The sequence below is a fragment of the Mytilus californianus genome, unplaced genomic scaffold (assembly GCF_021869535.1).
Source record: "Mytilus californianus isolate M0D057914Y unplaced genomic scaffold, xbMytCali1.0.p SCAF_1, whole genome shotgun sequence".
In the NCBI taxonomy this organism is placed as follows: domain Eukaryota; kingdom Metazoa; phylum Mollusca; class Bivalvia; order Mytilida; family Mytilidae; genus Mytilus; species Mytilus californianus.
In genome coordinates this window covers 118,773,652-118,800,497 of record NW_026262581.1, presented here as the reverse complement: position 1 = coordinate 118,800,497, position 26,846 = coordinate 118,773,652, and the positions used below count along the sequence as shown (strand labels likewise).

At 30.8% G+C, this 26,846-nt stretch overlaps 1 protein-coding gene across 1 annotated transcript in view; it reads left to right on the top strand.

The window, feature by feature from the left end:
• LOC127732192 (P2Y purinoceptor 4-like) overlaps positions 1–26,846 on the top strand; it is a 68,627-nt gene that overhangs the window by 15,789 nt on the left and 25,992 nt on the right. The gene's annotated exons all lie outside the window — the stretch shown is intronic.

Genomic DNA, 26,846 nt, shown 5'->3' with positions numbered 1-26,846 from the left:
TGTATATTAGCAACTGAGATACTTAAACACCATAGACTCGGGCACTAGTATGAGAAGTTTTTAAGGAATAACACTACTTACTCATAGCCCCTTGCTTTCTATCTTAAATTATGCAACTTCAAGCAAGCAAAGTGGTTTTGTCTTAAGTTTAAATAAAGTGATAATCATTTCATGTCTAAACTTTACCTTATCCTGACGTGTGCTAAAAAAATCAACATACCTTTCATTGCATGTTAGAGCGCACCGGTTCCCAGAAGTTGGGTAGTACAAAAACAGGTATTTCTGATCTGAGCAACAGGCCAAATATGCCCACCTATCTTAATTTTATATACTTTTTATTATTCAAAAGAAACTTTTAACAAGTCCTTAAGCTTTCATATGAAACCAAAATTACCCAAATTATTTACTTATTGACAGAGTTACCGCTATGCATAGGAACTATTTGTTTAAAATATGTACTACTTTTTGTATGTTCTTTCTGACCGGGCCGAATTAGTGGCTCTTTACCTTAAAATAACAACGAAATCATAAAATTACTAAAGATCTGCCATTATAACTTAATTTCTAAATGACAGATACCTTAGAATACAACAAATTTAAAGTCAACCCTGAGGCGTTTACTTAAAAGAAACCCAAATTATTTAACTTGCTGAAAGGAAAGTGTTTTGATTTGTTTTGTTTGTTTCAACCCACCATTTTTTCTTAAAATGTCCTGTACCAAGTCAGGAAAATGGCTATTGTTATATTATAGTTTTTTTCTGTGTTTGTTGCATTTTAGTGTTTCTGTTGTGTCTATGTTCTCCTCTTATATTTGATGTGTTTCCCTCAGATTTTGTTTGTAACCCGGATTTGTTTTTTCTCAATCGATTTATGAATTTCGAACAGCGGGATACTACTGTTGCCTTTAATTATGAAAGCAGCAATGTTATAGATATACAATGTTTTTATTCACTGCAAACACATGAATATCGAACAAACAGCGAAATGCACTAAAACGCACTCACTATGAAATTTTATTATTTAGGAAGAGTTAGTTGAGGGGATTCATTTTTTTAATATTTCTTTTGGTAGAAAAATAAATGTTTTAACTTAAAAATTAGATTCACAGCATACATTTTGATGTAGAACTTCCTTGGTCTAAAAGGAAGACTTAATTGTATTTAGTTCGATTATTATTCTTGGAAATATGTCGTGACATATCATTTTGAGGTTTCGAACCCTAAATTGATGATATATTAACTAATTCAAAAACAATTAACGACACCAAACTCTATTCCAGTACACATAGTTCTCCCCTAATGGTATAATCTTTTAATGGGGTAGATAGTTTTAGAAGCAATCATTGTTTTGGAATGATATTAAAATTTGCTAGGGCATACTTAGATGAATATTATATGTTATTACCAAATATTTTCTGTAGATTTGGTTGCAAAACAAAAGACAATAATTGCCAATACTTTTGCTTACAAGAATTCACTGGATTTTAATGTTGATAACATGCACGAATAAACTATTTTAACCAATCCCAAGATTCGTGTAAACAGATATAATGATAAGGTGACACTACTACGAACTTACGCTTTGACCAATTTTTACTCATTTCAAAACCTTTTTTTTTTATCTTTGAATGGAAACATTAGTTTGTTTACGAAAGTTTATTATAACGCCTAACAAGGAATTGTTGTTTATTAAAAGTAAATGAATGTACAGGAGCCCAATAAATGTAGATTAAAAGTTATTGGAAAAGCAACACTTACCCAATGATCTTGAGCATGTGTTGAATCATTATATTATTCTATTATGAATTATGGCCAACGATAATCTACTAACACACATAAAAGAAATGTTTACTTTTTTTGTTGTCGTCAAGATGATTATTATTGGTTATTCACAACAATATTTACATGATAAGATACTTAAAATGTACACAAAATAGATTTTTCAATATATTTAAAGCAATCGATAAAAGAAATCAGATGGTCTGCAAATTACAAATTCTCTGGTGGAGAGGTTTCTCATTGGCAATCATACCATATCTCCTTATTTTTATAATGAATTAATCGTATTTTGTAGAATATTTAAGAAAAGTATTGTTCGCGTACCGTTTAAACAATCCACGTACTACGCCTGTTCCACCTGGCTTTTTCGAATATAAATAACTTATCTTCACTTAAAGTTTAATAAGGAAAGAAAACAACTATCTCATCATGTAAATATTGTTGTTAAAAACCCATAGTAACCCTCTTTGATACAAAAAAAGGTAATACATTTCTTTTATACGTTTTAATCGTTATCGTTGGTTATAAGTCATAATGGATTAAGCAATAAAAGCTCTGTCCATTTGCTTTTTGTATGTTTTTTGCTGTGCATGTACTGATTCTGTATAATGGATGGATACCCAATATCCTTTGTTTTTCTATTCTATTAATATAATTATTCCACACGTTTCTCGAGATCAACAATTTGATAAACTAGGTAATTGCTCCTGATCCCAAAACTTATTTATTCGGATCCTTTTTCTTCATTTTATGATAATAAACACCGATTAATTCATATTAGGCGTTATTATGAATTTTTGTAAACAAAATAATGTCTGCACTACCAAGATAAAAATTGTTTTGAAAGGCGTAAAAACTTATCAAAGAGTAAACTCGTAGTAATGTGACTTTAACACCTTACATGTTTTTTTCTTTAATTTTGGGAACGATTATAGTAGTTTTACATGTTATAAAAAAGACTTTAATATCCAGTGCATTCTTGTAATCAAAAGTAATGGCAACTATTGTATTTTGCTTTGCAAGCAAATCTTCAAGAAATATTTGGTACCAACATATAATGTCAATTTTAGTATACTCTTGAATTTTAATAATCATATTGTAAAGATACAAATGAGATAGTTAATCAAAACAGGTATCATGTATATAAACTAGCTAAGTTTGAAGTAATACAACACCACCAAGAGAGAAAAATCATTAAAAAAATACAGAAAAGCGCATTACCTTAAAGTATGTGCAAAACAAAATTTTGACTGACAATAATTTGGTTCATTTGCTGACAATTTGAACCATTCAAATTGTATACATATATCATTCTGGCAAGGACACGGTCTGATTTATACATTAATGATATAAACAATAAATACAGCTCAACAAAATTAATTCGCTTTATTTTGTGCAAAATTTTAAGATTCTTATTAACAACCGTATGTTTTCAGATAAACACTCATTTGGTGATTTCTTTTTTTTCAATAAAAACTATTTGCCATTGAACCGTTTTCACTGTTAAATAGTTTTAACGACGTGAAACTCATTACAGTGGGGAATAGAAAAGCTTATTATAATTAGTTAAATAATTGAAAGGTTCATTTTCCGGAAAACTGAGTTTGCCTACAGTATCCTTTCACTTGCATCATTACTTTTCTAAATGAGTTGAAATAAAGTTTCCTGTCAAAAGAAAAACAATGTGGTCTCTTCTTTACGGTTCTTTGTCCTCTACTTTATTTGTTCGGACTGATTGTTTAGCTGTACAATGTATACGTATAAGCGGATTAAGACAAAATAACAGGCAGCATGTGCATGAATGATAACAGTAATTATAAAGTGAATTACACAGAACATATTCACTAAGAATTAATAATTCCTGAATAATTAATGATAAATCTTCATTAACCGAGTCGTAATCCCCTTTTGTCAGAAAGATGTACAAAATGTATACGACTTATCTGAATTTATTTATTATTGGATTAAACATGCATTAAATGTTGCTTTTATTTCCCTTTAATGACCCTTTTTATGTATAATTTATGATGATATACTAAAATCACGTAAATAAAAGGTTATTGTTCATGGATCAAATAGGCGTTTACCGTTGATAGAATAGCCTTTTGTAAAAACATATTACTTCTTGATCTCATAATTATTTTATTACCAGGTACTTTAGTAAACTGAAAGTGACAAAGTGCAATGTTTGATTAAAAAATATACCAGGTGATAGATTTTTTACATCATATTTCTTGACCCTACGACAAGGATTATCTCCCTTACGGTAGGGTTGCAACTTATTAGGTAAATCATAACGGAGTTGATGATTGATGTCCCAAATTTCCATTATCTACTTTTTTTAACTATAGACAGGTTTAATGGTTTTCGAGTTTTTTCTAATACGGATCTTCATACATGTTTGGACCAAAGGAATTCGACCAACTGAAATTGTTGTCTGCTACTATCTGTAGCGTACATAACTAAGTTCGGTGTCGATGATTGATTTTCAATAATACATCTATAGGATAGCGAATGTTTGTGTATTTATCTAGGAGTGTTTTGCTATCGACATGACAATCATTGTCCGTGTAAATGAAATGAACACTTTTATAAATGTCGTGCCTTCGAAGCGCTTTCCTGGATTTAACTTCATCAGGAACGCTAAAACTTAAAATTTGGAAGTCAGGGATGCGTAATGGATAAGGTTTGCTTAGCCATGTAGCCTTTAAAGAATTCTTCATTTCTTTCATCATGAAATAGTATATTTGTCGAATGAACGTAAATGAGGCATCCCAAAATAGAACACCATATATGTCCTCCTTCTATAGGTACATTTATCTTAATGTGTTAGAAATATATCGCTCAATCAACTCATGTAATGTATTGGCATATTATTTTTGCTAACTTCTTTAAAACGTTAATATATTATCTTCAAAACCATAGTCTTATCAAAATATGACAAAGTCATTGTTGGAAATTATATATTTCATCAATAAATCACACTTCATATCTTACCATCACCCGAAGAAAACACTGCATCATACATCATATTGCTTGGTTAACTACTTTATAAATAATTTAACTTTATGTTTTGCCCTTTAACACTTTTAACTGTGCACCAAAAGTGAAAAAAAACCAATATGACTATATCTGTTAATACATCTTTATGGTTTCCCGCATCAGTCAATAAACATTCAAAAGAGCATTGGCGTTCTCGTTAATTGAATGAAAAATACCTTATTTTATGTTTCTGTTTAAGGATTTTACTTTATCCAAAATCACTTGCGTTGAAACAATTTTTTTTGCATACACATATTACTTTGAATCGAGTTAATTGATCTTAATTGAAATATGATGAATTTCTGTTGTGAAATTGCTTTAAGTTGTCCAGATGTCGCATAAAATACAAGAACGTGAAATTGAAAAACAATTTAGTCTATAACTACTCTCAGGTATTTAGAAGGTAGATATTTCAAATTTTAAAACAAACAAAAATGTACCAACTGCAATGTTATTTGAAATAATCATTATAAAAGAACAGAGACCAATTGACTGTCGTATTGACTACGAATTGGTACTACAATAAGACATAAATTAGCTTAAACCGGTTTATGTCACAAAACCATCCGTTTATAATATACATCCAAAAAGCTCTTTGAACGTATAAGTAAAACAAAGTCCTGTTTCCAGAAAAAATCTCTATATTGACCTTAACATTGCTCCTATCTGCTTCATATGAACAAGAAACACAACTAAAAACCATGGATATGCTTGGATGCCAAAGAAATGCCTTTTGGTGAATATTATGCAATCTTAAAACTTTGCAATTTTCTGATAAAAGTAAGAAGATGCCAAAGTGGCAATTAATAACAATACTTCGATAAAAGACAGAACCATATCATTCATGCTTATTTGTTTTTCTGTGTTTAGTTTACATTTTGTTATCCATTGAAACACATATGTTTACATCATTTGATAACGAAAATATATGAAATACAAAAATTCAATGATAACAAGAAGAAATGTTACATTATAAAAATATACAGATGTGGTATGATTGTCAATAGTGCTTGAACCATTAAACTGAAGACGGCTAAAAATAAAACCATTCATTAGCTGTCCAATTCCGAATGAAAAATATACCGATGTTTCTTGTTTTGTTGTATGACGAACGAAATAGTTACCAATGTACTATTGATATGCTTCCATGTTTGACAGCCACCAGTGTCTTGTAAAAAAAAATCAACTTCTAACTTGAAAAAAAAAAAAAGTGAAAATATTGAAATCAAAAAGACACTTAATTCGTTATTATGTTAATATGATCCGCCTGCACTTTACAAAAGTTGATGTGTTTCCCTCGGTTTTAGTTTGTTACCCGGATTTGTTTACTCACAATCGATTTATGACTTTTGAACAGCGGTATACTACTGTTGCCTTTTTTATATTTTCCCTCACTTCTTCCTTCCGAATATAAGGGTAATTATATTCTATGGCCTTTACAAAGAACAAAAATCTAATGTAGGTGTGCTACTCGCTATAACCTTTAATTCTATATCTTATGTATCAGTTATAAACATAATAACTTTAATTATATATTATATGTATCAAATACAAACATCATAACAATAGTAATCATAATTATAATTACAAATGCACATTACATTATCCGTAAATAAACGTGTCTCTTCATCAGGATCTAGCGAAAGTCGATGGTCAGAAAGACGACCGCACGGGTTTTAAGTGCAAACAAATGGTCACATGTCATGAATATTCATGAACGGACAACGAACTAAATTTTATTTAAACTATAGTGTTTTCTGAAATGGCACCTATCACCTGGTACATTTTTAATCAGAAAATTTCCCCATACCCCCTTAACTCTCTGTTATTGATTTAATATAAAATATTTACTTTATTTTCTTTTGTATTACTATCCAATACCCGAAATTCAAAAAAACTTTTGACAGATGAATGTAAAATTTTTCTTGAATTTCTTCAGGGTCTAAATCCAAAAACCAACTGGAACTCCAAAAATAAATATTACCAGAATTCCATTACTAGTAATGGAATTCTGATAATACATATTCAAGATTTTACAATACTTTTCACATATCCATAAAATCTTAGAAAGACATACTTAACCTATATAAAAATGAACAATTATACATTTATAAAATTGGTGCATTACAAAAAGATTCTCTTGATTTGACTTAATCAGGTACGCTCAAACCACAACATTGAAAAAGGATGTATAACTACATAAATGCATGATGAGTGATATGACCAAGTACCTCAAAAGAATAGCTAAAAAAATATAAATTTTCTTTTTTGAAAAATGTCCAATAAGAATTTGGTTGTGGTAAAAAATGTGCCCTTTTATTCATTTTTGCAATAATAAAAAGTTTTGAGTCATCTTAATGCGTTTGAAATTGCGCAATATTTTCATAAAACACCATCTAGAATGTTGTAAGAACATCAAAGTACATTGGCAATATGTTCGGCTATAAACCATAATGTTTCCAGAACTTCAAAGTATATTGGCAACATGATCGGAAATATACCATAATGTTGTCAGAACATTAAAGTACATTTTCAACATGTAAGAAAAATACCCGAATGTTTTTAGAACATCAAAGTACATTGGCAACATGTTTGAAAATATACCATAATGTTGTCAGAACATCAAAGTACATTGACATCATGTTAGGAAATATACCAAATATACTATAAAGTTGTTAGAACGTCGAAGTGCATTATCAACATGTTAGGAAATACACTATAATGTTGTCAGAACATCAAAGTACATTATCAACAATTATGTAATATACCATAATGTTGTTAGAATGTCGAAGTGCATTATCAACATGTTAGGAAAGATACTTAAATGTTGTCAGAACATTAAAGTACATTTTCATCATGTTAGAAAAAATATCCTAATGTTTTTAGAACATCAAAGTACATTGGCAACATGTTTGAAAATATATCATAAGGTTGTAAGAACATCAAAGTACATTGGCATCATGTTAGGAAATATACCAAATATACTGTTATGTTGTTAGAACGTCGAAGTGCATTATCAACATGTTAGGAAATACACTATAATGTTGTCAGAACATCAAAGTACATTATCAACAAGTTAGGTAATATACCATAATGTTGTTAGAATGTCGAAGTGCATTATCAACATGTTAGGAAATACATTTTTAATGTTGTTAGAACATCAAAGTATATTATCGACATGTTAGGCAATATAACATAATTTTGTTAGAACATCAACGCATACTATCAACATGTTAGGAATTACACTGTAATGGCATTTGAACATCAAAGTACATTATCGACATTTTAAAAAATACACTTTAATGTTGTTATAACGTCAAAGTGCATTATCAACATGTTAGGAAATATATTATAATGTTGTCAGATCATATCTTGTGTGAATATTTAGTTAAGATTAGAATAATTTTTAGAATGACCCAGTGAAAATAATTCCGATGAAGTTGGTCCAAACATCTTTATTTTTTAGATTTTTATATCTTTTGGTAATAAGGAAGATGTTTGTTTTGTTTTCGCCGATTGTTCAAATGCATTCGCCGAAATATAAAATTTCCTTTTATTCATTTTAATGGTTTTCAAGCTTTTGTGATGTTAGGTGTATAACCCTAGGTTATCCGATATAACAAATGCATTGGGTAAAATCCTGCTGAGGGAAGTACATAATATTTACAACCATCAATTTGCAGTTCTAACATTGTTGGCCAAAATATCGAACGAAGTATACGATAAAATAAGTATATCTTTTGACAAGAAGAAAAGACGGTAATAATATATTCTACAAATTGGCAAACCCTCAGAACTATCATTAAAAAACCACGCTGTCAGATAGTTTCGAATCATAGATATTTGGGTCTTACTTTATGCGCTGATTGTAAATGAAGCAATCACATTTTAAATATTAAAAGAAAACGAATCAAAGTATTTAGGTGTGCTTCTTTATCAAAACCCGTTCAGAATTAAAAAAAAAAAAAAAAAAAAAAAAAATATCTTATTCACAGCAGACAATGTAATCTTTAGACTGCGCTCGTGAACAAACGGATAGTTATGGTGTCGCTAACACTGAACTGATGGAAGAAACATAACCCTGAGGCTGTAAATTTGAATACAGGACCTTCTTATTATTGCAAAAGTGAAATTTTATATTCTGGAACAGCTTTTAACCTTAATCCGAACAATGAACTCAAAGAAAATTCAATTATTTTACAACATGTATCATGGTCATGACACTAACATACAATACCTCCTACAGAATGATCTATAAATTGAACATCGGTATGATACTGATCTGTTAGTACCATTATGTAGGTTAGAAGGTACACGAAATTCATATTTTGTAAAAACAATAAAGCAAAGGAATGAAATCTATGAATCAATTAGAAATGTAGATTCCATTTTTAAATGTGATATGAATAAAAGGAAATGTTTTGATAGCGTTTGATTTTGACAGTTTTTATGGACTTCCCCTTTTTGAATTTTGCCTTGGAGTTCGGTATTTTTGTTATACTTTTTTTGTATACGTCAATAAGACAGCTACCCAAGAACACAATGACCAAATATCATCTAGAGGTCAGTATGTAGTTTTTAACAATATACAATTGTCTTATACAAAATTTAAAGCTGAACATCGTGCCTAGTCAATAAGAGTTGTGAATATATCCAACTTAAACTATGAGAGTTGAAATATGACATAAGATAACGCCTGACGAGGCTCCTTAATTTAGGCAGGGTTAGGCTAGATTTTTTAGATGTTATAACCCAACTTTTAATATCGAACAGTGGACTAACAAAAGATACACAATTAAGCATACAATAAAAATCAGATCTTTCTAAAATAACGGTATATAAGTATTTTATTTTGATTTTCTTACCAAAGAAATCCTATAAATTCACCACAAACTCTTAACACTGTTATTTTGATTAGCGAAAATTGTACCTATTCTAAAACGTTACCGACTCAACATTGTAATTAGATCTTTGAATATTGTTTTTATTGGTATAAATGTTGATTTTGTTATCAGTAAGTTAAAACCATACTAAACATTATTGTTATACACAAATGCACTTTCACGGTAATACAATCTGTCGATACCTATATTTTGGCATTGCACAAGGTCACATTTTTTCCTGTCTGTTAATGACGTACTTACACTAAATCCATTGGATGTTGGATGTGAACTGATTGATATTTAAGTCTAAGATACATGATTTTTGTGTATTAGTTGTTTTAGTTGTTTTTGGTTTTGAACCAGCTGTCAGTAACTGCAAGTACTTTCAGATCTGTACTTTGTGTCTTTTTTTGTTGTTGTTATGGATGTATAAATACCCTGCCACGTCCAGTCTGTGTTTTTGTTAGATGTTTTTCTGGTTTGTATCGATCTGATGAGTTAAGCCCTTTTTCACCTGATTTATATAGTTTGTTCTTATGTTGTGCTGTATCACGACTGTCCCAGGTTAGGGGAGGTTTGAGTGTTCACAAACATGTTTGATACCGCCACATTCTTTATGTGCCTGTCCCAATTTTGTAGCCTGTAGTTCAGTGGTTGTCGTTGGTTTATGTCTGCCATATTTGTTTTTCGTAAATTGTTTTGTTATAAATTAGGCCGTTAGTTTTCTTAATTGAATTGTTTCACATTTTTTAGCCGACTATACGTTAATGGTTTTTCTCGTTTGTTTAAGGCCGTACGGTTGCCTATAGTTACTTACATCCACTTTATTTGAATTTTGGTGGATATTTGTCTCATTGGCAATCATACCACATCTCCTTATTCTTATATTAACACATTATCTCTTAAATAGACTTCATTCAAGTTCAGCTCTTATGACCTCTTTATGATAAATCATCAGGGCATTTCTGTCGAAGACAGCCTCTTTTGAATACCCATGGTATGCATGAAATATAGTCTTTTTAGTAAACACCTTTTGTTTTGTCTTTCGGATCTCATACTGTGTTTAATGGAAACAAAAAATGAATAAAAGTCGTTACCAGAATATTTCTTTGCTAAATAAGTCTGCCTTGCATTTTAGTAAAAGAAAGTTGACAGTTTTGATCTTTTAAATATGTAATGTTTCACATATACTGATTTCTCAATAAATTTTAAGCAATCGTTACAGCAAATCAGATGGTCGTCAAAATTACAATTTAAAAAAAAAAAAATTCCAATACTTTGTAAGGTAATTTCGACAAAAATCGTTTTATTTCCTTTTTTCAAGTGTTTATGCATCTACTTGAAACAACAATGGAGTCCAACCGAACCATTACTGTACCTGCTTCATAAATAAATGTTATAAAAATCTAATAAAAAGACTTTAAAAGAAAAAAGATACCAACTTAGGATAGGCCACACGGACAAGTGCTATGCTTGAAATATTGAAGTATCTTTTTTTCACAATCAGTGGAATCACAAAATTTATGCAGGAAATGAAAAGATAAAAGTCGATTAAGAGTACCATAATTCTATAAAATCGGTGTTCAATGCAACAAAAGCACATTTATAAAAAATACAAAATATTAGTACCCATGGAAGAATGGATGATATCGAAAGCAGTGGTTTCTTATACTGTGGATTCATTTATTTTCGTGGTTATCAATTTTCGTGGATTGAGGAAAACTTGCATTTTCGTTGATACTTGAATTCGTAGTTTGCCGATTTCTGTGTACAAAGCCTATAGACAATGTGTAATTCGTTGAACATATGAATTCGTGGTTCAACTGTACCAACGAAACCCACGAAAATTGGTACCCAACGAATAATAATGAATCCACAGTACTATAAAATCGGTCGCTGTAATTACTAGTAGATTTCATATAGCGTATATAAAGCTGTTTACAAAAATAACGTTTTTTTTTATTCATCTGGAAATGGAGATATAAATTGAGGGCAATGCAATGTGAAAAGTATGATAACAGTGGATAACTGAATATAATATCCAATTAACGTTCAGTCATACAAAAATATTCCGATTAACCAGTAGCAACCATTGTCCTTCTTTGTTATCTTTGTATTCCAAAGAAGTGAAAATAACCAATGTAGAGGTATGTACTTTTTTTATAGTTGGTAGTATCAGTATTGGTAACCGATTTTTATTTATTTTTTTAAATGATATTGTTTTATATATTTAAAGTAAAAATCAATACATTATTCGTATTGATGAAGTGTATCACGTGTTTAGTGTAAACGATGACGACAGAGTGATAGGTAGCAATGTAACGACCCTTGAAACTCTCATATTGAACTAAGAAAGTTTTTTTTAAAAACTAATGCTGAATCCATTCCTACGCAGATGACTTGAAACGGGAAGTCGTTTTGATTTACAAGCTCATCGAGGGGTCCGTAGGTGGCCTGTTGCAAGACAAAATTTCTGTCTCTATATTTTGCTAAGAAAGGATAAGTTAACAGTATAAATGATCTGTGTAATTATAAGAAATATTTCATAGATCAAAGGACTTCTAATAACGGTCTTTATTTAAAAAATGTTTTTATACGTCAAGCTCTATTGTCTACATTGCATCGAAAATGTGACAAAATTTAACAGAGACTATCCAATTAATATCTTTTATCAACAAAACATTCCCAAATGACCAGGAGAATTAATAAAAAAAACACCCCGTAGACAACCCATGGCATCTCGTCCTGAATATGAATGAAACATTTGCAACTGGACATTCAGTTAACAAAATTCAAAGCTTGATCCATTGGGGGTATTTTACTTAGTGTCATATTTCTCCATTCTAACTGGTGAAAATTCGTATTATTTCTAATTTTATAGGTTATTTAAACTATTCAGCCGTATGTTTTGTCTTCTTTGTTGAAAAGGGTAAGCTAACAATGAACTTGTTTTATACTTTTCAATGAAAATATTCAGTGCTAAATTGTTAGTCGAAAGACAAAGCTGATAAACAAATTCATGAATGATATAGTTTGATTTAATTGCAAATTAAGATATTCATTTTGATTGTCTTCATTTCAGCAGATTGCGCGATAAGACAACTGCGTCAAATGTAGATATGTTAATTCGGACGTACTTAGATTGAACTGATACAACCGTTAAAGATTTGATATCTACCTTCTGAATACCTGACAGCAGTCGTAGACTAATTTGTTTTTGAATTTCACGTTCTCGTATTTTTTGCGGCATCTGGAACACTTAAAGCAATTTCACAAGAAAAAATAATCATATTTTCTATTAAAATCAATTAACTCAATTCAAAGTAAAATAGAAATATTTCAACGCAAATGATTTTGAATAAAATAAAATCCTAAAACAGAAGCATAAAAATAAAGTGTCTATCAACGAGAACCCCGAATCCCTTTTAATTGCTTATTGACTGGAGCGGGAAACCATAAAGACATATTTGCAAATACAGTCATATTGCTTTTTTTCCTTTTTGGTACATAGTTGAAAGTGTTAAAGGGTAAATCATAACTCATTTATAAAGTAATTAACCAATAAGCAATATAATGTATGATGTTATGCTTTCTTCAGGTGACGGTACGTTACGAAGTGTGATTTATTGATGAAATATATAATTTCCAACAAATATTTGTCTTATCTTGATAAGAGTATAGTTTTGAAGATGATGAATTACCGTTTGAAAGAAGTTAGCAAAAGTAATATGCCAATACATTTCATAAGTTGATTGAGCGATATATTTTAAGACATTAAGATAAACGTATCTATAAAAAGAGGAAATGGATGCCTCATTTATGTTCATTTGACAAATATTCTTATGCATGATAAAAAAAATGAGGATAATTTAAAAGTTACACCATATACATTCGGGCATTAGAATGAGAGGTTTACAAAGGGAAATCTGAATTCGTTTCATGCTTTATGGACCCTTGTTTTGTAATGTCCCAAAACTTTAACCTCAATGCAGAAAATCTAATTTTGAAAAATACCAAATTGTTTCTTTATAATCATCAACCAAAAACGATCTAGCAATACGCACGAAAACGATTTCTCCTTTTTAGAACAATCTATATTGAAAATTATTTTATTATATATGAGTTAAAGGAGATACGGAAAGTAAAGCTCATCGAGTCTGCAATCCAACGAAACCCCCTAAAAAAACAAAACTTAGAACAAACCAAAAGATTTATATCAGGCAACACAAAATATTGAATAATATGTAAGTTTCTAAACAAAACATCAAGCTCTAAATCGCAAGAGCCAAGAAAAGTAACAAATATATTTAACAGAAACTATCAAAGATTTGCAATTAATACTATATCACTAAATGAAATCAAAATATAACAAAAGACAACCCCTGACGCATTTACTAAAAGCAAGCTCAAAGTACCTAACTCGCTGATATGAAAGTGTCTTGGTAACAGAAACAGAACTTTCATGGATATATCAGAAGTTATTATAAAATTTGAATATTTGATAAGAGTTAGTTGAGGGGATTAATTTTATTAATTTTATAATTAGATTCATATCATACACTGTAGTTAAGGTCTCTATTGGAGAAGACTTTATTGTATTTGATTCGATAATTATTATTATTCTTTCCACCAAACTTCGTGGCAATATGTCGCGACATATCATTTTATCACGCTATGTCGAGAATCGTTACAGATAAGAAGCAAAAAAAAAATATTCAGTTAGTAAACTTCATTGGTTTATATGATGATAAGAGAAACTCAGAAACCATAATATTTGTGAAGAGTTTAGGAAAAAGTAAATAGTGGAAAATTTGGAACGTCAATCAACAATTTCTTATATTTTAACTAATAATGTTGCAACCCTACCGTAAGTTAGATTATCCCCATCGTAGGGTCCAGAAATATAAAAAAAAATATATAAATATAACATTTGATGTGAAAATAAGCTTTCACAAGGTACAAGCATTTCAATATGTAATTTTCAGTTCACCAAAATAGGTATATGCTTCTACAAAAAGCTATTCTGCTAACAACAGTAAAACCCTATTTATATAAAAAGAAGAAGTGGTATGATTGCCAATGAGACAACTCTCAACAAGAGACCAAAATGACACAGAAATTAATAACTATGGGTCACCGTACGGCCTTCAACAATGAGAAAAACCAATACCGCATAGTCAGCTATAAATTGTTCTCTGAGAGAACAAATAACTCTTTTATTTAAGTGATTTTGGAATATCACGATGAATTATAAATTTAATCCAATAATAAATAAATTTAACATAAAATAGAATAATAAGTCGTATACATTTTGTCTGATAAAAAGAGATTACGACTCAGTTAATGAAAATTTATCCTTAATCATTCAGGATTTATTAATTCTTTGTGAATATTGTTCTGTTTAGATTCACTTTATAATTACTTTTATCATTCGTGTCATATGTTCCCTGTAATGTTGTCATATTCAGCTTATACGTTTACAGCTTAAATATCAGATCGATCAAATAAAGCAGAGGACAAAGAACCGTAAAGAAGAAACCAGAGGGTGTTCTTTTGACAAGAAACTTTGTTTCAACTCACTAAAAAGAATAATGATGCAAGTGAAATGATTCTGTAGGCAAACTAAGTTTTCTGGTAAACGAACCATTCAATTATTTAACTAATTCTAAAAAGTTTTTCTATTCCTTGTTGTAATGAGTTTCAAGTCGTTAAAACTATTTACCAGTCAAAACGGTTCAATGGTAAATAGCTGTCATTGGAAAAGAGATATCATCAAATGAGTGTTTATCGGAAAACATACGGTTCTCAATAATGAACTTTAAAAGTTTGCACAAAATAAAGCGAATTTATTTTGTTTAGCTGCAATTTTTGTTTATATCATTTATGATTTACGTCTAAATAAGACCGTATCCTTGCCAGAATGATGTATTTATACCATTTCGATGCTTCAAATTGTCAGCAAATGAGCCAAGCTATAACTGTCCGTCAGAATGTTGTGCAAACATTACAAGGTAACGCATCTATCTGTTCTTATGATACTTTTTCTCGGTGTTTGTCATACTTCAAAACTTAACTAGTATATATGCATGGTATTTATATGCATGCTTGATTTTCATATAATGAAGGCATAATCTTTCAATCGGTTTAATTAAGGTCTAGAGCTGGCATGTCAGTAACTGCTAGTATTCCTTTGTTAATTCATATAATGAAGGCATAATATTTCAATCAGTTTAATTGAGGTCTGAAGCTGGCATTTCAGTAACTGCAAGTAGTCCTTTGTTAATTTATGTTGATTATTATCATTTTGCTTAGTTTCTTCTGTTACCTATTCTTACATCGGACTCGGAACTTCTTTTGAACTGAATTTTACTGAACGTATTGATGTGTGTTAGTTTATTCCACATTAGCTAGAGGTATATGGGGAGTTTAGTGTGACGTCCATTTTCGCTGAACTATTATACATTATTGTTTAGGGGCCACCTGTATCCTGCCTCCGGGTGTGGGATTTTCTCGCTGTGTTGAAGATCCATTGGTGGCCTTGGTCTGTTTTCTGCTCTTTGGTCAGGTTGTTGTCTTTTTGACGCATTCCCCGTTTCCATTCTCAATTTTATACTTGTTTTGTTTCACTATCTCCTTTGTATCTTTACAATCCGATTATTGTTGAATCATATTAAGATTTGAAAGGGAATACTCAAATCAATATTAAATGTTAGTACCAAATATTTCATGTAAATTTAATTGCAAAAAAAAAAACAATATTTCACCATACCTTTGTTACAAAAATGCACTGGATATTAAAGTCATTTGTTAACATGTAAAACTTCTATAATTATTCCCAAGATTAAAGAAGAACATAGAAGATGATGAATTCACACTACTACGAGTTTTTATATCTCGGCATGTAAACATCAATTGGTTGATGAAAATTCATTATAACGCCTAATATTGAATAATTGTTTATTAACAAAAAATGAATAAACAGGATCCCAATAAATAAGTACTGGGATCAGGATCAATAACCTAGTTTATCACATTGTTGATCTCGAGCAACGTGTGGAATTATTATATTATTCCATTATAACTTATGACCAACGATAAACAATTAATACATTTAAAAAAAAATATTTACCTTTTTGTTGTTTTCAAAGAGGGTTCGAATTGGTTATTAACAACAATATTTACACGATTAGATAGTTAAAATATAAGTTTCAAAAATACAGATTTCTCATCATATTTTGAGTAATTGTGACAAGAAATCAAATGAGATGGTCTTCAAATTACAATTTTAAAGTTATATATTCCAATATCTTGATATACTACAAATTGATTTACGAGTTTAGAACTACTGTTGACTTATATATATATATATATATATATATACATTACTGCTGGTGATCCGATGGATAAATCTGTTGTAGAGTTGTCACTGGTTCAGACGTACTTATAAATATAATTATTTCTGTGACTGTATCTTGCATACATTTGTAGAATCCTTCACAATAGATATTTCAGCTGATCTGTAACAATTCCATCTTCATGACTTATATATCATGTACGGCGCTAGATTAAAACTGACGAGGAAAGGTAACACCCGGCCACCGAAAGCTTTATTTTTGTGAAGCCTAGGTGGTCGAGTGGTCTAGCGCGTCGGATACAGTGCAGGCGATTTGGTGTCATGATATCTCAGTAGCATGAATTCGAACCCCGGCGAGGGAAGAACAAAATATTTGCGAAAGCAAATTTACAGATCTAACATTGTTGGGCTGATGTTTAGACGAGTTGTATAAACAGAATGTACACAGCCATGTATCACCATCACTGCTGGTGATCCGATGGATAAATATGTTGTAGAGTTGTCACTGGTTCAGACGTACTTATAAATATAATTATTTCTGTGACTGTATCTTGCATTCATTTGTAGGATCCTTTACAATAGATATTTCAGCTGATCTGTAACAATTCCATCTTCATGCCTTATATATCATGTACTGTATTTCGACGCTAGATTAAAACTGACGAGGAAAGGTAACACCCGGCCACCGAAAGCTTTATTTTTGTGAAGCCTAGGTGTTCGAGTGGTCTAGCGCGTCGTATACAGTGCAGGCGATTTGGTGTCACGATATCTCAGTAGCATGAAAATAACCGATCGTCCTGAACATGCATGAAATATTTGCTACATTCAATCTAGAGGATCAAGATTGGTTATTGATGTAATAATTGTCGCGTCTACTTACCTGTGGTTTAGTACCTAATGGCAATGATGCTCTTGGATGGCTCTCGAATATTCTGTAGCGTCTGCTTCCTAGTATTCATTCATCCAAAGAGGGGGATTGTGGGTACTTCCGGTAGTTCGTCCTAAGATGGTTTGACTAAATACCTACCGGATACTACATTGATAAAGGAGTACGTTTGACAAGGTCCAAATATGGCTACCTTTGAATTATATTAGAAATATGGACTTAATGGACATTTTCACATATTTCCTTCAAGCTCAAAACTAACTGACTATTTCTATTGGTTAATAAATGGAAGGTAGAGCGCATTGTCGACAAAACAGTCCTAATTTCATGTTTATATTAACAAGTAACATATCTTACTTAAATATTTAGTTTCCGCTCAGTTTAGTATAAGCAAGAATTTTGTTGAAATCCAGAGTATATTGTCAACTTTCACCAAAATCTATATTTTGTGGCTTGATTTTAGATGTAAATATCGATACTTTGTAAGAAAATGTCGAAGAAAATCGTTCTACCTTGTATTTCCTTTTTTCACAAGTGCATCAGCTTGAAACAATGATGGAGTCGAACCGAAACATTACTCTACCTGTTTCTTAAATAGATGTTATAAAAATCTAATAAAAAGACTTTAAAAGAAAAAAATATACCAACTTAGGATAGGCACACGGATATGTGACAGGCCGAACGGTGACCTATAGTTGTTAATTTCTGTGTCTTTTTGTCTCTTGTGGAGAGTTGTCTCATTGGTAATCATACCACCTTCTTATTTTTATATATACAAAAATATTCCAACTTACCAGCAGCTATCATTGTCATACTTTGTTAACCTTTGTATTCCAAAGAAGTAAAAATAACCAATGTAGAGGTATGTACTTGTTTATAGTTAATCAATATTGGTAACTGATTTTTTTTATATTTTTTTCTGAAATGATATCGTTTTATATCATTATTTTTTATATTCTTAACTAATTTTATTCGTTAAGAATGAGTCACATATTAACTTGAACTGTATTTTCAAAGGTAGACTGAAAACGTCAGATAGAAAAGTGATTTTGCTGTGTTATTTTAAAAATATCTATTAATTATAATCTTAAAACCTCAGTCCTTTGTGACACAATCATGACAACCAATCGAAATGAATTTCTGCTCTATTTCAGGCGTATTCAAAATAATAATATAATAATTGTATCCTTTGTATAAGGTCGATATGAGGATATATCGACCTAAAGAAGTATGTTGACCTCAGACTTCGTCTATAATCGATATACTTCTTTCAGATCGATACATACTCGTATCGACCTCATACAAAGGCTATAATTATATAACATATTTTGAGTAAAAATCAAATCATTATTCGTCTTGATGGAATGTATCACGTGTCTACTGTTAACGATGACGATAGAGTGATAGGTAGCAAGCAATGTGATGACCCGATAACCTGAAAATTTCTTTCTCGATCAGAGATATGTTTAGCAGAAAAGAGATAATTTAACAGTATACATGATCTGTGTAATTACACGAAATATTTTTATTGACCAAAGGACTCCATTTAAAAACTGTGTTAATACGATATGTCAAGCTCTACATTGCATCGAAAATGTGACGAAATATAACAGAGACTATACAATTAGGATCTGCAATTTACTCTAAAATTCCCAAAATGACCAGAAACATTAATAAGAAAATGCCAAAGACAACACATGATATCTCGTCCTGAATATGAATGAAACATTTGCAACTGGACAGTCAGTAAACAAAAATCAAAACTTGATCCATTCGGGGTATTTTACTAATTGTAAAATTCCTCTTTTCCTACCGCTGAAAATTCTTATTAAAGATTTGTCATTTTGATTGTCTTCGTTTCAGTAGATTACGCGATAAGACAATTGCGTCAAATGTAGATATGTTAATTCTGACGTACTTAGAACGAACTGATACAACCGTTAAATATTAAATAAAGAAATATGGAACCAAATGTACATTAAGCTCAGGGATTTGTCTGATTATCGGAATGACGTAATATGTTTAACTTGCTATTGTTATTTAAACACTTCACAGGTGACAATTTAAGTTATTAATTAGTTTCATATCCTCTGTGTAAAACAAACTACCATTTGATTCATATAGAGAAAATTTAAGTAAATTCCTTGCTCTAATATCTATTTTATCATAGGTAAATTATTGAATAATGGAACACTTGATAGATTAACATTTAAAGGCGCATTAGCTGTCAAATTCATGTTCACCGATTTGACTCAAATTCTCATATTTGATGTATAACATACTAAAACATTTATCCAAATTACAAAAAGTCTAAAATAAACAATAAACAATACATGGACTCGATAATATGTATCAACATTTCGTGTGTATTTTTGTCTATACGCCATCTAATTAACCATCGAGATGACCTCCGAAGACTTCCGACGGTCATATAACCCGATATAAACATAAATATAAATATAAACAGATAGTGGCCACGTACAATCGGATTTTTCTTAGTCTGTTTGATTTCATACTGTAGGTCAAAAAGTATGTTTATCATCGTTTTTACCTGTACAAGAAAAATTTTTGTGGATCGAATCGGTCAACCAAATGGTTCATCTTTGTTTCACTTTCAATGTTGACATTCTTTTCCTTTAAATAGCAGAATACAGGCGTAACCCATGACCAGCCAAGGAGTTAACGTGAAGGTCACATGAATACGGATTCAACGAGGTCGAATTATTCACTTGCAAGTGAATAATTCATCAGCGATGTTTCTTATCTTCTTTCGACAAAATTGAACCAAATTGACTGCTAAAAGCGAATTAGTGTTTCACTATATCACTTTCATTAATGAATGAGTGAAAAAAAAAAATCATATTTTATTTTTGTATATATCTCGTAGTTAATGCCTTTAATTTACTATTATTTTGATAGTCTGTTTTCACAAAGATATTATACTAATATACGTTTCTATCATGAATATAGCACCCTCGAGACTAATCGTTCATATATAAAACAACGCAGTATTCAATGTATATGTTACAGTGAATTGGTAAAATATCTGATTTTATAAAATCGCTGAAAATCCAGGAATTTGTAAATTCCCTGATTTTGTTTTAAAATAATTGAGAATTTTTGTACCGATTCTCTGGTTAAAATCAGCGAATTTACCAAAATAAATAATTTCTTTTAATAACATAATTTAGTACTTCACTCTGGTGTCCATTCAATTGGACTCGCACTTACAAGTTTCTTTCAGTACCAAAGCAAACCTTGTAATACATTTCGTAGATTCACAAACATCCCACCAAAACATGGTCTTATCAGCATGTTGGATAATCGTTTATAAGTTTAGATTTTGCTCAGGTTGCTGTATCTTGATAATGGATAAGAGATTTCGATTCTGTCCAAGTTTTGTGAAGCTCCATAAAGGTTTAACAAAGTCATTCAAGTTTTAAAATATTTAACCACATAATGTACCTAAATGATGACTGAATGTTTTTCTTCTTCAGATGCAATAAATTGTCTTGATCTTGAAGAAAATTCTGTCCAGGTTTTGTAAAATTCTATGGAGGTTCAACAAAGTTAATGATAGTCTTAACAACTTCATTCCAAGATTTTATGAATTGTTAACCGCAAAAGTACTATGCCCATCTATCAGTAAAAACTGGGGATGATAAGAGAATATATTCAAATGTGTGCCCCACGTGCTATCTTTTGACCAAGTTATTTCTAAGTCTGATGCAATTGCATGAAGATTTGAAAATGTTATTGGTTACTGGGACGTAATCTAGGAATGGCATGTTTCACCTTTGCAATTGTCGTCGCAGGCGAGTAAAAAAAGTATCATATCAAATGGACCAAAATAATTTGTATTGGCAGTATATTTAATAGACTGGTTATCAGCAAAGTATCATTTTTCATTTCTTGTTTGTTGCATAATCCAGATCGTTGTTTTTTTCTTTTGAATTGTTTAACGTTTAGTCTTTCTGTGGCCCTCTATAGATGTGTAGAATTAAGAAAGTCTAATTATTGCTAAGAGTTATGGTGAATACTTAGAGTTCCCAGCATGAATAAAGAGGATGTAGGCTAACACCTAATATAAGTACAACATTTCTGAAATATGTTTGTATAAATTTACGTAACTTGATACAATCTCTTTTCGGACGGACAAGGTGATCGCAATATATAGCCCCACTCTAGAGCTTCACTCATAGAGTCGAGGTATAAAGAAAATGATTAAAGTAAGTTTAATTTATGACTATTAACCTCTGTTCTAGTTGTTTTCCGTGTTTAATATATTAACACATGACATTGGCAAAATCTCTTTGATCTTGTTGTGCTATTATCTTGGTAATGCACAGCTAAGGTATGCATTAACTACCTCATTTATACTGCACATGTCACATGCACTTTAAGCCAAGTAAAACTGAATATTTTCAGTGTATTTTAATTTTCGTCTGTCGTTTCCATTGCGTTTACATAATTCTCCATTTTGCAAGAATTATCAAATGCATACATATACCTTTACTCTGACCTGAAATAAGACAAGATAATATAATATAATTGCAATTGCAAATTGTAATTATTAATACATACATACATATACTTTTGACCTTGATTTGGAAGAAAATGCACAGGACAAATATTTGACGACCGCAGGTCGCGGAGTTGTTGTTAGTATAAACGATATGCTTCAAATGGAATATGAAAGAGTCGTATTTTAGGTAAATGCCTTAAAATGGAGTTATATGCCAATAAAATAATTTTCCACTTAAAAGTTTTTTTGCTACATGATATTTAGAAACACTGATATATTTATACAACTATTAAACAGAACAAATAACAAATGGGGAAAACACACACACTTGTAGAAAAATTACATAATCACACCTACATTGTTAAACTCCTTCCATCATAATAATGTTAAATAGCAAGGTGAAACTCAGCCTCTTTTCAAAATCTCTTCTACTCAGTCTCTTACTTATGAGTAAAACCATTTTATACAGAATAATTATGTAGTATTTTTATCGGTGAACACTCCTTCAATTTACCATTACAGTTACATGTATATTTGGAATTGAACAAATAGGAAATATAAATGGGCTTTTAAAAGCAACATCCTCCATATTACGTACTTTGCAGGTTCTATATAACTGTATACAAATATTTTTTTAAATTATTTTTACATTATTACAGTTTATAGTTATTTGTTCATGTTGTTGACTGTCTGCTGTTTGCCGAACTTATATAACTTTAACTCTTGAAATTGTTGTTATCCATGTATCGTAAACTTGATATCGTCATGTTAATAAATCAGTACAGCTTGTTATGTAATAGAACTTCCTGTAATAATCATTTAAATTAACTTTTTTATATATCATTTAAAACAACCATGAGAATTACCGATTGTCAATAATTGCTATTTAACTTCATAAATGTTTGTATATGTGCAATTTTCCGCACGCTCGGTAATGGACCTCAAGTATTCATATCTTTAAGTGAAGTCAATACTAGTACTCAACGCACATTATTGATTTAAAGACACTTATCTATGTATAAGCGTACATTCAAACTTACCATCTGAAGGTATTTTGTTTTAAATTAGATTAAACATGATTTCCTACGAATTAAAAACAATAGGTTGTCAAATTAATGATGAATGTTACGATGAATAAAAAATAGTGTGCGACTACAACGATAGAAAATAGTGTGCGGCTATTACTTTAAAAAGAAACTGGTTGTTAAAATACTGAGGTTTGTCTCGCCTGTGTACCTTAATCACCAAAACTGCCAGAAACAGTCGCTTTCTTTAGTTTCATCACAGGCGAGTCAAAAGCTATGGGTCTAACAGTGCATTCCATTTAAAAAAAATGTTCTCTACGGGAAATCATTTAGGTTCCCTTCAATATAACCGTTGATCATATTTAAAAAACAAAATCTTGCATGGCACCCCTTGCATGTGTCTAACAGAATTGCTTTAATTCATTACAACGATTCCTGTTTTTGTTATATCGACATTACTGACCATGACGACAAACATAGAATATCAGACAATACCAAGAGAAAGGATGTTACTAAAACAGTTGCTCATGTTTGTCGTTGGTTTGTGTCTTTCATATTTGTTTTTCGTTCATTGCAATTTGTTGTATGGCCATTGTTTTTTCTTTTCTTTTGAATTGTTTCACATTTTGTCACACCGGGACTTTTTATAGATTAATAAACCATAGTATGTGATTTTTCTCATTGCTGAAGGCCATACAGTATCCTATGATTGTTAAATTTTTTGTCTGTTGGTCTTTATTGATAGTTGTTTTATTAGCAATCGTACCAAATCTCCTTATTGTTATGTTGTATTAAATAGTAGGTAGACCTACGACCTAAGTCCATCTTCTAAAACAAAGCACCATGAGTGACATTGGTAGATGGCATATTGCAATGTACTAATCTCAAACAATATCAGTTGGGACTATTATATTCGGAAGCATTTTAGTGACGTACAGTGCATGGATGAAAAATTTCCAAAGCACATTTATAAAAAGATAATATTTTGATATAATACGTTTTTGGTTGAAATTTTATAAACCAGGTGTTGAAAGACGCAGATTGGTCTGAATCGGAAGTTTATTTCTTTATTATTCTAAGTCATTATCTGTCTTCAGTTCTTTTTGTTTTCTACTGATGTGAACACACATGATAAGTATCCTATATTTGCTTTAGTTTAAATATATAACAAATTCTTTGACATAAAAAGAATACATGTGTTTTAAATTACTGGAATATACAATCGCTTCACAACAAAGGCCATTTCCAAACATATTTATAAATATCCTAACGCTTAAATAGGACCGTGCTCACGAAACGTGATCCTAAATTAACCTTCATCAAGAATGCTCGTAACCACAAGTTAAAAGCAACCATAAGATTGTAAATAATTTTTATTAAATTTAAAGAAAAAAAATGTATATGAAAAATCAAAATAACACTTTGTAAATGTTATGCATTCGAAGCGCGTCCCTCCATTTACCTTCACCAGGAACGACCATAGCCAAGCAACCATTCGAAGCGCTTTCCTCCATTTACCTTTACCAGGAACGATCATAGCCAAGCAACCATTCGAAGCGCTTCCCTCCATTTACCTTCACCAGGAACGACCATAGCCAAATATTTGAAAGCAAATGTTCAATCTTCTGCTAACTCGATGCCAATAATGGACTTCAAATATTCATATATAAGCGAAGTCAAATATTCAACGCACATACTACATATAAATAACTATGAGCATGCATTAAGAATATAAAACGCTGGTAAGTATATATCCTGAATGTCTACAATAGAACACCATATATGTCATGTGAATGTGAAAGTTGCATAAACTTAAAACATCAAAGGGTTAATGAAGAAAGAACTTAAAGAACTGTAACGTGTTTCCTAAGCGTTGGTAAAATAAATTCAATAGGAAATCATGCATTAAACCCTAAACACTCTGTACTCTTTTCTGACACGAGGGAATTATAAACCAGTGAATGAAAATTACCCTATACTATTTCCGAATGAAAAGATTTTGTTGAATATTTCTAAGTAAATTCACTTGTTTATTCCATTTATTATTTGGACCCATATGAAGTCGTTATTGTTTGGTAATCAGCTTATACGTAGGCGACTTAATAACCTGTCCGGACAGATAAGACAGAAGATAGGAAAACACAAAAGAAATGTAAAAGGATTTTCTTCTGTTAAAAAAACAATTTCTCCATTAACAATGGCGATGCAGTTTAAACAGGTACACTTACGCATTTTGAACAAAAAACACTACATTAAATCTTTTAAAGTATGACGCCGTACACCAAGTTTATCAATCGCTTTTACTTTGTCAGTCTATTTAAGTTGATTTATCATATATTGATTGATAGACGAATGATAGTACAGTTTTCTCGAACATTTAGGTTTTCAGTTATCTCGATTTATGGTACGTCTTTTTGTTTCTTACAGATCTACATATTATGCAACAAGTATTTGAAAGGGTTAAAAAGAGTTGATATCAAGTATAACGGCCAAGGAAGAGCGTTAATATTTATATGTGAACAGACTTCGTATATAAGTGCCTATAAATAGCAACACATAACATACGAATCTATTTGAGTGTGGATTAATCAGTACAAAGATTAATTCAATTACACAAATGAAATTATAAATTGCCTAACAATGTAATTTTAACACACTATTGAGTATGTAAATATTAGAATGTTTAAAATATTTACAACGCGATAAAAAATAAACGCAATATTTCGCTAGACAAACTAGCTTCATCAAGTGTGCATCTATCCAGGTGAAATCGGATGTAGATAAGAAACTTTTGCAGCTCACTGTACATAAATTTAGCTGTCTTGTAAAGAATTCAAAATTTGGATGAAGTTCAAGATTATTTACAAAATTGTTGGTTGAAGTTTGCAACGTCCATTGGCCAATATCACAGGATAAAAAGGACAATGCTGTGTAGTAAATTATTCTTTATCTTTCCTGTATCGTTTCTCGTCTTTTTCATTAAGACCTTCTAAAGTGTAGAGCTGGTGGATCCAAAAGTTTTCTCTTCTCCTTCTCGCCGTGGTGTCCCACTCGGTGTTGACTTCTATGATTTAGAAAGTAACATTATCAAAAGGATGTTTCTTTGAGCGAAGATGTCTTGTGAGAGGACAGTTTTTGTTAGTTTTGTACCAAGAACGATGGTTATTAAGCCGAATATTAAATTTATCCATTGTTTCTCCCACATACTGAATGCCACAAGTTTTACATGTTAGAACATAAATTTAGTTTTCCGTTTTACAGTTGGAATTTGAGTAGATGGTATAACTTTGTTTTGTAAAGGAGCTGATGAAAGAACTGCTTGTATTGGCAGCTTTACAACACAAGCAATTCCT